Source organism: Myotis lucifugus, unplaced genomic scaffold, assembly GCF_000147115.1.
Source record: "Myotis lucifugus unplaced genomic scaffold, Myoluc2.0 scaffold_109, whole genome shotgun sequence".
Lineage (NCBI taxonomy): Eukaryota > Metazoa > Chordata > Mammalia > Chiroptera > Vespertilionidae > Myotis > Myotis lucifugus.
Genome location: NW_005871157.1, coordinates 3,756,413 through 3,766,797, shown reverse-complemented (window position 1 = coordinate 3,766,797; position 10,385 = coordinate 3,756,413). Strand labels below are relative to the sequence as shown.

Sequence of the window (10,385 nt, the reverse complement as noted above, 5' to 3'; positions counted from 1 at the left end):
CAGAGTAAAACCATTGTCTTCCACAAGGTAGCAGTATTGCTTATTCTTGAACAATTTCCCCAAGGCCAGTTCCTTCCCTGATTGTCAGGGTGGGCTATGAAGATTCAAGTCTTCCCAGTGACAGAATCAGTCCCTGGTACTGCAATGTCAGGTCAAAGCCAGATTACTGTTTCATGAGGAAAACCAGAAGTGAGCAAAAAGCTGTACTGTACAGAGCTGTATCTGTGTGGAGAAACAGTAGGAAGAGATCAGGGACTGAGACATTCAGTGGAAGCACAGGGTTAGATGCTGCCTAGAAAACTATCAGTTGCCTATCTCGGTATTATCCAGTTTTGTGGAAATGTGCATCCAATTCTGTCATGCACAAAAATTTTCCCTTTACAACAAACTGGTCTCAGACTGTAGGACCCAGTCAAGAACTTCCATGGTATCCCTTATGACTCCAGGAGTCTCTGGGCTACTAGAAATAGGCCTGATATTTTGATACTGCCCTTCTGCAAAAAGAGTTGGGAAGATCATGTTTGGGTTTCCCCAACCTTGTAGATTTCTAGCTAGGAACAGGTGATAAACAGCACAGATGCTTCAGTTTTCATCATTAAATTCTAGAGACATATGCGTGAGGAAAAATAATTTTTGGACTTTCTCTGTGATCATGTATCGACAAGAATAAAAAGTTTATTATTGGTGACATCCTTGGGATCTTTTTTAAATATATATATTTTTAAATATATATTGATTTCAGAGAGGAAGGGAGAGGGAGAGAGAGATAGAAACATCAATGATGAGAGAGAATCATTGATAGGCTGCCTCCTACACAACCCACACTGGGGATCAAGCCTGCAATTCGGGCATGTGCCCTGACCAGGAATCAAACCATGACCTCCTGTTTCATAGGTTGACACTCAACCACTGAGCCACATCAACCAGGCATCATTGGGATCTTGAGAGAATACTTTTTCTCTGTGCCGTTCAAGAATAGGCTTCTCCATGACTTAGGAGGGGACAGAACTGAAGAGAGTCATAAAATAATATAATCTTAGGAAGAAAAACTCTTTTAATCTCAAAGCGTTGACATTGTTCCAACAGGGATAGGGGAAGGGACAATGGATAGACTATGAGAGGAGAGGATTGTGGGAGTGCCATATCATTATGCGGAAAGCTCTGTCCTCAAGGTGAATCCAGACAAACCAAAGAGACAGGTATGTGGGAAGCACGTAATGGAATTTTTAAGATAAAGCTCTAATAACTACAGACTTATAGTGATCTGTTTGGGATCCTTTGGAATAAAGGGTTTATTCTCCAAAATAGAACATAGAGCAAGAACTCACTTTTTATGTTTTCATAACCAAAAGCTTTCTAAAACCTTCTAAGCTTTTACACCAAAAATAGTTTGGTAACTAATCAATGGGAGTTGCTGCACTTAATTGCAACAAGAAACATGAGAGGCATCATATTAACTAGAGTCATAATGTCGAAAGTTAAAATCCTTACTTTCCCTAAGCATTATTTCTTTTAGGGCCTTCTAGCTATTTCTAAATGATGTGCTTGATTACAACTATGAAGTTACACTTGTTTTTTTTTGTGTGTTTTTTTTTGTACACTGCATCCAAACGTCATGCTAGATTAGAGAATTTGGCAATGTGTCCAATCATCATGCTTTGTAATGGGAAATCCTGACCATTTCCTTTATGAGGCCTGGAAATATTACACTGTCCTGCATCATCCCAATATGCCAAGGTTGTAGGTTCAATCCCTGGTCAGGACACATACAACCAATAAGTGACTGGAACAACAAATCGATGTTTTTTCTCTCTCTCTCTCTCGTAAATCAATAAATGAAAAGCTTTCAGATCCACCATCTGCAGTGAAGTCATCGCCAAGATGCAGATTTTCGTGAAAACCCTCACAGGGAAGACCATCACTCTCGAGGTTGAACCCTCGGATACAATAGAAAATGTAAAAGCCAAGATCCAGGATAAGGAAGGAATTCCTCCTGATCAGCAAAGACTAATCTTTGCTGGCAAGCAACTGGAAGACGGACATACTTTGACTACAACATTGAAAGGAGTCCATTCTTCATCTTGTGTTGAGACTTCGTGGTGGTGCTAAGAAAAGGAAGAAGTCTTACACCACTCCCAAGAAGAACAAGCATCAGAGAAAGAAGGTTAAGCTGGCTGTCCTGAAATACTACGAAGTGGATGAGAATGGCGAAATTAGTTTCCTTCATTGGGAGTGCCCTTCCGAGGAATGTGGTGCTGGAGTTTTTATGGCCAGCCACTTTGACAGACATTATTGTGGCAAATGTTGTCCGACCTATTGCTTCAACAAACCAGAAGACAAGAAACTGTATATGGGTTAATAAAGGACATGAACTAATAAAAACAAACAAACAGAGATAAAGGCCTCCAGGAAATTCTAATTTGCAGACAGGGTTCAGAATCTCTGGACCAGACATTCTCAAAGACGCTGCATTGTTCCCCCTCGGGGAGAGGTGCCTCACAGCAGTGCACTGGAAACGGCTGGCACTGAGTCCGACTCACTCTTATTTTAGATGGGCTATTCTAGCCTCACACTGGGTAACCAAAAGCCGGACTCATTAAGAAGAGACAGCAGTGTCCAATTTCTATATTTTATCTTTCCCATTTCATGACACACTATTTGAATGCAGAGGGTCCTTTATGACTCATTTGGAAAATATAAGAAGAAAAAAAATGGCTGTAGTTATTCCTGGACTAGTACCCATAGTCAGCATTTTCTGCACAGATGCAATTTGAAAATCATCTCTATCTTCAGCTCCTAAAATTCTAAGTTCTTACTAAGTGAGTTTAAGAAGCTATTCAGCATAGGAACTTATTTATCCTCCATATGTAAGGAAGCTCTAGGTGCCAGAGAGAGACTTTCACATAGACACAAAAATTTAAAAACTGAGTACATTAGCACTTTTTCATTAGAATGGAAAGGGGCTTTGGTCTGGGCTAAAGGGCATCGGACAGGATTTTCATGCTTGAATTCAGTCATTAGATGGATCATCATTTATTCTTTCCCGAAACGCCGCTTGAAATTGACAATGATAGGGCTGTACTTTAATGAAGTGACTACATTTCCAGCTGGAAAGTCAAAATTATAATGTGTTAATTAACAAGGTTATCACTTTATATTTTCCTCTTATATAATTTCACAGCAGACGGCATTTACATTGGTTTCATTTATTTGGAGGGTCTAACTGAAAGGTGTAGGTCGGCTTTCCTGACGTATTGGATTAGGTCACGGCTCACCTAGCTCGGGGGCCAGGGTGGAGACATTTGCAGGCGTTGCTTGTGAAATTCTTGAAGCAGGTAAATGAAATTTCTAGGAAATCCTCCAGGAGGAGGAGAGAGGGTCAAGGGTATAAGTTGACAAATGTTCACAACTAGCTGTTAACACTTTGTTGGTGATTTTGGCAGATGCAAACATGAGAAATTCAAGTGTTTAAGGTTATCGGTAGAGACAAAGGTGGGTTTGATATGCAGGGATAGATGAAGTGCGATCTAAGAAGGTTTAAATGCTAACACATCTGTAGTTCATCATCATCTAATTCCAAAGAATGGCAACAATGTGTTGTAGCGAATCCTTTCAGAATGCCTTCTGGCTCCACTTGCTAAGCGGGAGAGCAACCCAGTATCCATATGATGCTGCTCCCCCGGTCACAGTTGATTGGACCTAAGCTGAGTTCATCACATTCTCTCCCCTGGGTATTGGGAATAGGGGTGCAGAGTCTTTGGTTAGCTTGTCTTGGGCACTGGAGCTAGTAGGTGATGCAGAGCTGGGGCTGGACTGCCATTTTCTACCAGGGGGATTCTGAAGCAAAGAAAGCCAATCTTCAGAGAAAAAGGAGATATTCTTGAGCCTGGAAGAGATGAAGAGAATACCTTTCGTTCCCAACGTTCACGTTCCATGTCAGGTCCCACATCAAGACCTGTCTGTCCTGCAGCTTTGGTTCCAAAAGATACTCCTGCATCTTTTCAATAAGCATCACCCCCTTGTGCTTGAAGTGGTTAGTTTGGGTGTCTATTCCTTGCAAACAATTATCTCTGATTAAAATAGTGTTTTTTTCTACATAGAACAGCGGTTCTCAACCTGTGGGTCGCGACCCCTTTGGCGGTCGAACGACCCTTTCACAGGGGTCGCCTAAGACCATCCTGCATATCAGATATTTACATTACGATTCATAACAGTAGCAACATTACAGTTATCAAGTAGCAATGAAAATAATTTTATGGTTGGGGGTCACCATAACATGAGGAACTGTATTAAAGGGCCAGAAAGTTGAGAACCACTGACAAAGAACATCTATGAAGGACATAGGCCGCATTTACTGCAGATGTTTGCCTTCTTAAAATTTTGCTTGATTTATCCACATTAGTTTTCTGGTGGGTAAACCGGCTGTTTAGTACAACAGCTGTGGCAGGCTCTGTGAGCAAATGGGTCAAAAAGAAATGCTGAATGGCATGAAATCTTTGCAGCAATGGGCACGCGTTTTACTATGTATGTTCTAAACAAAAAGGCAAAGTCCAAACATGCAAAACCTTATGGTTACATTTTCTTTCTTTAACCGAATTAAGCCCTAATAATATAGCTAGACATAAAGGATATATGCACAGTAACTTAATGTCTCCATTATAAAAGGGCTTGAAAAGATGCTAAGATGGATAGAATAATCAGCTCTATCAGTCCCATCAATTTTTAGCCCCCTTTGCTTCAGTGTTAGGCCCCTGACACCAATTATGTAAATTTGCTCACACGGTGCCTGGTTACTTTTGCATTGTAATTTAAATGTAGGTGTCTTATGAAGACAAAAAGACACGCATTGTCCTTTTCAAAATTTGAACTGATTCACTGATTTTGTTTCTGTCAAATTACCAGGCAGCTGGAGAAACAGCTGGGCCAGTTTCTGAATACCAACAAAAAAAATCTCAAGTTTGAATTACAATAGGGGTTTTCATTAGAATTTTATAGTATTGTTTAATAAATACAAAACACACTTTACTGGTACTTGGCTGCTTTCCTGTTTACATTAGCAAATGTATTATGCAGATGGAATCAAATGTACTAGGCGTTGCTTGATTCACCGAGAGCAATCAGTCTGAACGTTCTTTATTTTAAGGACTATAAAGTCAATTTTGCAGGAGGATCTTAAGAGCCCCTACCTGAGCTGCCTTAGTTTCCTAGTGGCAGTATAGTTTAGTGATCTTATAATTACTTGGGTTCAATAACGGGTTCGACTAGCTGTGTGACCTTTGGTAAATGACTTAACCTCTCTGTGCTTTAATTTTCTCATTTGCGAAGTGGGGATAACAAAAGCACCTACTTTACCGGGTAGTTGTGAGGATTAGATGAGTTGGATTATATGAAACACTTAATACAGTGCCTAGCATAAAGTATGTATCCTTCGTCATTATTATACTCCAGAATGCAAAATACTACATTTTCTTAAAATTTCAGCCAGTGGAACTAATTATTCTAATTAGTGCAATATCATTTAAAACCCAGTTAGGGACTCAAAAGTAGGACAATAGATATATGTAAGGAGGGATATTGTGGGGATTCAGAGCTACTCACTCCAACTTTAGCTTCAGGCTCAAGAGGAACTTGTGCTCCTCCCTTTAACTACCTACTCCTAGAAGAACTTGAATTAGGAGCCTTGCCCAGAGTAAGAGATTCTCACTGATAACCTTTTCGACCCCCTGGTGGGACAGGACAAAATTTTATTTACTAAATATCTGCTCTTCTTATCATCCTCCTTTGAAGCCTCCAAGGTGTGTTACCTCCTTCCTAGCTCAGGATGTCTTATATATCCCCTCCCCCTTCCTATCTCTGAACCTCCATACCTATGTATGTATTAAGTTTGGTCATTTAATCTGTCTCATGTCTATTTGATTATTAGACCAACCAGAAGAACCTTAAGGGTAGAGGAAAGTTTGTTCCTCCCCCACAGTATAGAGCCACACATGTACAAGCTGCCTTGAACTCAAAGTTCAGACTTCCTATTTCCTTATGAGAATCACATTCTTCCTAGTAGGTTGGTTGGATGACTGTCTTATCTTAGAACAGGGCCAGCATGTTCTGATTAACTATAAGTGGACAAGGTCAAGACAGGTACAAGCTGGACCCATCTGCAGGTCCTGGGAAGAAATCCTGCCTCACTGGTACACATCAGATGGGGGTGGAAATAAAAAAAGGAAGGGAGCCTTAGGTAAAGTGATTGACATGAAGGAGGAATAACTAGGAGTTAGAGAATTTTTCTAAGGTGGACAGCACAGTCCTGGGTACTTTAGGAGAGGGAATATTCAGAAATCTAGACTGACAGGCTGCTGTTTGAATTGGGCTATTTGTAGATAGCAGCATCTGGAATGGGGGACTAGTAAGATCATATTAGACCCTTTCTCAGAGGAACTGATTTTTAAAAAATATATTTTTATTGATTTCAGAGAGGAAGAGAGAGGGAGAGAGAGATAGAAACATCAATGATGAGATGGAACCACCGATTGGCTGCCTCCTGCACACCCACAACTGGGGATCGAGCACGCAACCCAGGCATGTGCCCTTGACTGGAATCGAACCTGGGACCCTTCGGTCCGCAGTCTGATGCTCTATCTGCTGAGCCAAACCAGCCAGGGTGGAACTGATTTTTTAGTGTATCAAGTCAAGGGAGTCAATTGAAGGAACTAGAAAGGAACTCAGATACCAGAAGTGGGGCCAGATCTCAGAAACGGGAGGTAACTCTGTGTCAGAATTGCAGCATGAGATCAGAACCACATCAGCGATGGCGCATTATACTGGGTGTTGGGAAAAAGACTGCTCTGGATGGTTATAGGCTTGGGTGGAAACTTCTGGTCCAATGGGCCCACCTGCCTGGATAAGAAGGAGGAAAAAAAAAAAGCTGGAAAGAGGAGGGAGAGAAGAACATCAGGATGTGCACGAGGGAGTGAGGCAGTCCTTTAGGCAGTTTCTTTTGTCTTCTAAACTTTTGAGAGGGTGAACTTGAAACACATGCAGACAGGGCAGGGGTCCAGAGGAGAACAAAGGCAGGTGGAACATAGGCAGGGGCAGACACGGCAGTTTGAGCAGCCTAATCACAGGAACCAACCAAGCAGAAATAATAAAATGTTTCTGGACTCAAAGCGGGAGGCCTGGGCAAACAAGGGAGGGCCTGCAACAATAAGGTGAACTGGCACACAGGAACAGAAAAAGTTCGGCATAGGGACAGAGGAAGAACACATAGAAACGGGAAGTTCAGGTCCCTTGCTGGGCAAGAACAATTGAAGGAATCGATCAGGTGACAACACAGGTAGACATAGAGCAGGCTTGTAAAGAATATATACCCCTGGACTACAAGGCTTTAGGGGGCAGCTCATTATTGGGCCCCCCTCCCTGTGAGGGGAGTCTGAATCTGCTTGTAATAAAATTTCCACACTTTTGCTTAAATCTCCTGGTCCGCGGAGCTCATTCCTCAGCATCGGCATTGGCATCGGGAGACACGACCCGGGGAAAACACCTCAGCTCACCGTCCGGTTATCACGCTGAGTCACAGAAAGCATCATTAAACTTCTGGGCCTTCTCTCAAGGAAGGAACGACAACACCTCTGAGTAATGGGTAGAAGAGAAAATAAAAAAGATCTATATTCCATACAGAAATCCTAGGTTGTTTTTTTCTGGAAATAAACTCAAAGGAGATTGGAAGTTTCCCCTTTCTCTCTCACATCCTTAAAAAGCCTGCTTCTGTCCGGCCAGTGTGATTCAATGGATGAGCATCGACCCATGAACCTGGAGATCACGGTTTGATTCCCAGTCAGAGCACATGTCTGGGTTGCGGGCTCAGTCCCCAGTAGGTGGCGTACAGGAGGCAGCCGATCAGTGATTCTCATCATTGATGTTTCTATCCCACTCTCCCTCTACCTTCCTTTCTCTCAAAAAACCAACAAATTAACCAACCAAACAAACAAAAACCCTGCTTCCTATCATGCAAGAAAGAACTAGGCTTACTTTGCATGACATAAAAACCTAATCTGAAAAATCGTGTTTTGTGATTATCAGATTGGGGAGGCAGAAAGGCTTTTGAAATCAGAATTGCACCAGTTGCAGAGGAAAATGATCTTCTGTGAGAGTTGGATGCTGGTCAAATATCTTTGTGGTTGTTCTTGGATTAATAAGCCTCTATACCTATCATCAATCATAACAACTTCTTGTTGAAGAAAAAAAAAACTTCTTTCATAGCAACAATCTTAACCTGTTGTCTAAATTATGTAAGTAGATAAGCTGAGTACATGGGAATCAGAGACTTCTTTTAAAGGGAGTTTGGCATTTAATTAATGAATGAATGAGATACTCAGTATGCATTAAAAGATGATGATATAAGAAAAAAAGATGATGACAATGACAATGGTTAGAAATGAAGGAGAAGAAAAGGGAAAAGGATAGAGAAAGGCAAGAAACAGCTGTAATTCTAAGGCAATTGGCTTACCAATTACCGCTGCTGAAGCAACCATAATGCACAATTTTCAATGATTCAGAGGCTGGTTCTCCAGTATCATCTTAGATTTTTGCTTCAGATTTTTACCTCTACTGATTGCCTTTTAGCCATGCACTAATGTTAATTAATTCATAGAGAAGATGAGGGCATGAGAGATTAATATTAGTTAAACTTTTCCAATGTTTTCTTTCCAAAAGGGCTTACCTCATTTTATTCTTATAGCAATTCGATGAAAGCGAGACCATTGTTATCTCTGTTTTACAAATGCCAAACCAAGGTTTGGCAATATTCCCAAGGTCACACAACTAGCACAGAGTAAAGCAAGAATTTGAACCATGGGTTGCTGAAATCTAGAGCCTGTGTTCTTACTTATTACTAGAGGCCCGGTGCACAAAAATTCGTGCACTGGGGGGGAGGGGTCCCTCAGCCTGGCCTGTGCCCTCTCGCAGTCTGGGACCCCTTGGGGGATGTCCACCTGCTGGCTTAGGGGGATCGGGCCTAAGCTGGCAGTCAGACATCCCTCTGGCAGCCCGGGAGCCCTCGGGGGATGTCCACTTGCCAACAGGGAGCAGGCCTAAGCTGCAGTCGGACATTCTTAGCACTGCTGAGGAGGTGGGAGAGGCTCCTGCCACCACCGCTGTGCTGGCAGTTGTCAGCCTGGCTTGTGGCTGAGCAGAGCTCCCACTGTGGGAGCACACCGACCACCAGGGGGCATCTCCTGCATTGAGCGTCTGCCCCCTGGTGGTCAGTGTGTGTCATAGTGACCAGTCATTCCCAGTCGTTCTGCTGTTAGAGTCAATTTGCATATTACCCTTTTATTATATAGGATAGAGGCCTGGTGCACGGGTGGGGGCCGGCTGGTTTGCCCTGAAGGGTGTCCCGGATCAGGGTGGGGGTCCCTCTGGAGCAGCGGTTCTCAACCTGTGGGTTACAACCATCGGAAAACACATATAGCATATCAGATATTTACATTACAATTCATAACAGTAGCAAAATTACAGTTATGAAGTAGCAGCGAAAATAATTTTATGGTTGGGGGTCACCACAACATGAGCAACTGTATTAAAGGGTTGCGGCATTAGGAAGGTTGAGAACCACTGCGCTGGGGTGCCAGGCCAGCCTGGGTGAGGGGCTGAGGGCTGTTTTCAGGCTGGCCACACCCGCGGGCTGGAAGCAGGTATCTGGGATTTATTTATCTTCTATAATTGAAACTTTGTAGCCTTGAGCGGAGCTCTGGGCCCGCCAGGGCAGGCAGGAAGCTTGGCTTCCTCTATTGCCAGGGGCAACCCGAGCCTCCTGCTCGCTCCAGCTCCATGGCCGCCACCATTTTTGTGACGGAGTGAGGGTTAATTTGCATATTACTCTTTTATTATATAGGATGTTCTTCTGCTTCTAAGCTACTCAGTCTACTAACTTATTTCCAGTCACTGTAAATGTTCCTAGTGCTTTATACTTGACAAATGCTTCCAAACTTCCTTGTGTTATTTTTCATTTCTTCTTTTCCTCCTTCTTTTATGTATAAAAGTGTGCTGCATTGGTTTACTATAATAATTTTTTTATTGTCTAAAGTTTTACATATGTCTTCTTTTTCCCTGATTAACACCCCTCCTCCCCCCCAGCCATTCCCACCCCGGGCAAGCCCCCACAGCCACAGTGTCTGTGTCCATTGGTTATGCTAATATGCATGCATACAAGTCCTTTGGTTGTTCTCTAACCCACCCACCTCCCCTGCCCATTTGTCTCTGGATCTATTTTTGTTCATCAAATTATGTTGATCATTATATCCCACATATGAGTGAGATCATGTGATATTTATCTTTCTCCGACTGGCTTATTTCACTTAGCATAATGCTCTCCAGTTCCATCCATGCTGTTG

General features: G+C 42.5%; 1 pseudogene; it reads left to right on the top strand.

Annotated features, from left to right (window-relative positions):
* Nucleotides 1-1,880: 1,880 nt before the first annotated feature.
* Nucleotides 1,881-2,359, top strand: LOC102426188 (annotated as a pseudogene).
* The last annotated feature ends 8,026 nt before the right edge of the window (nt 2,360-10,385 follow it).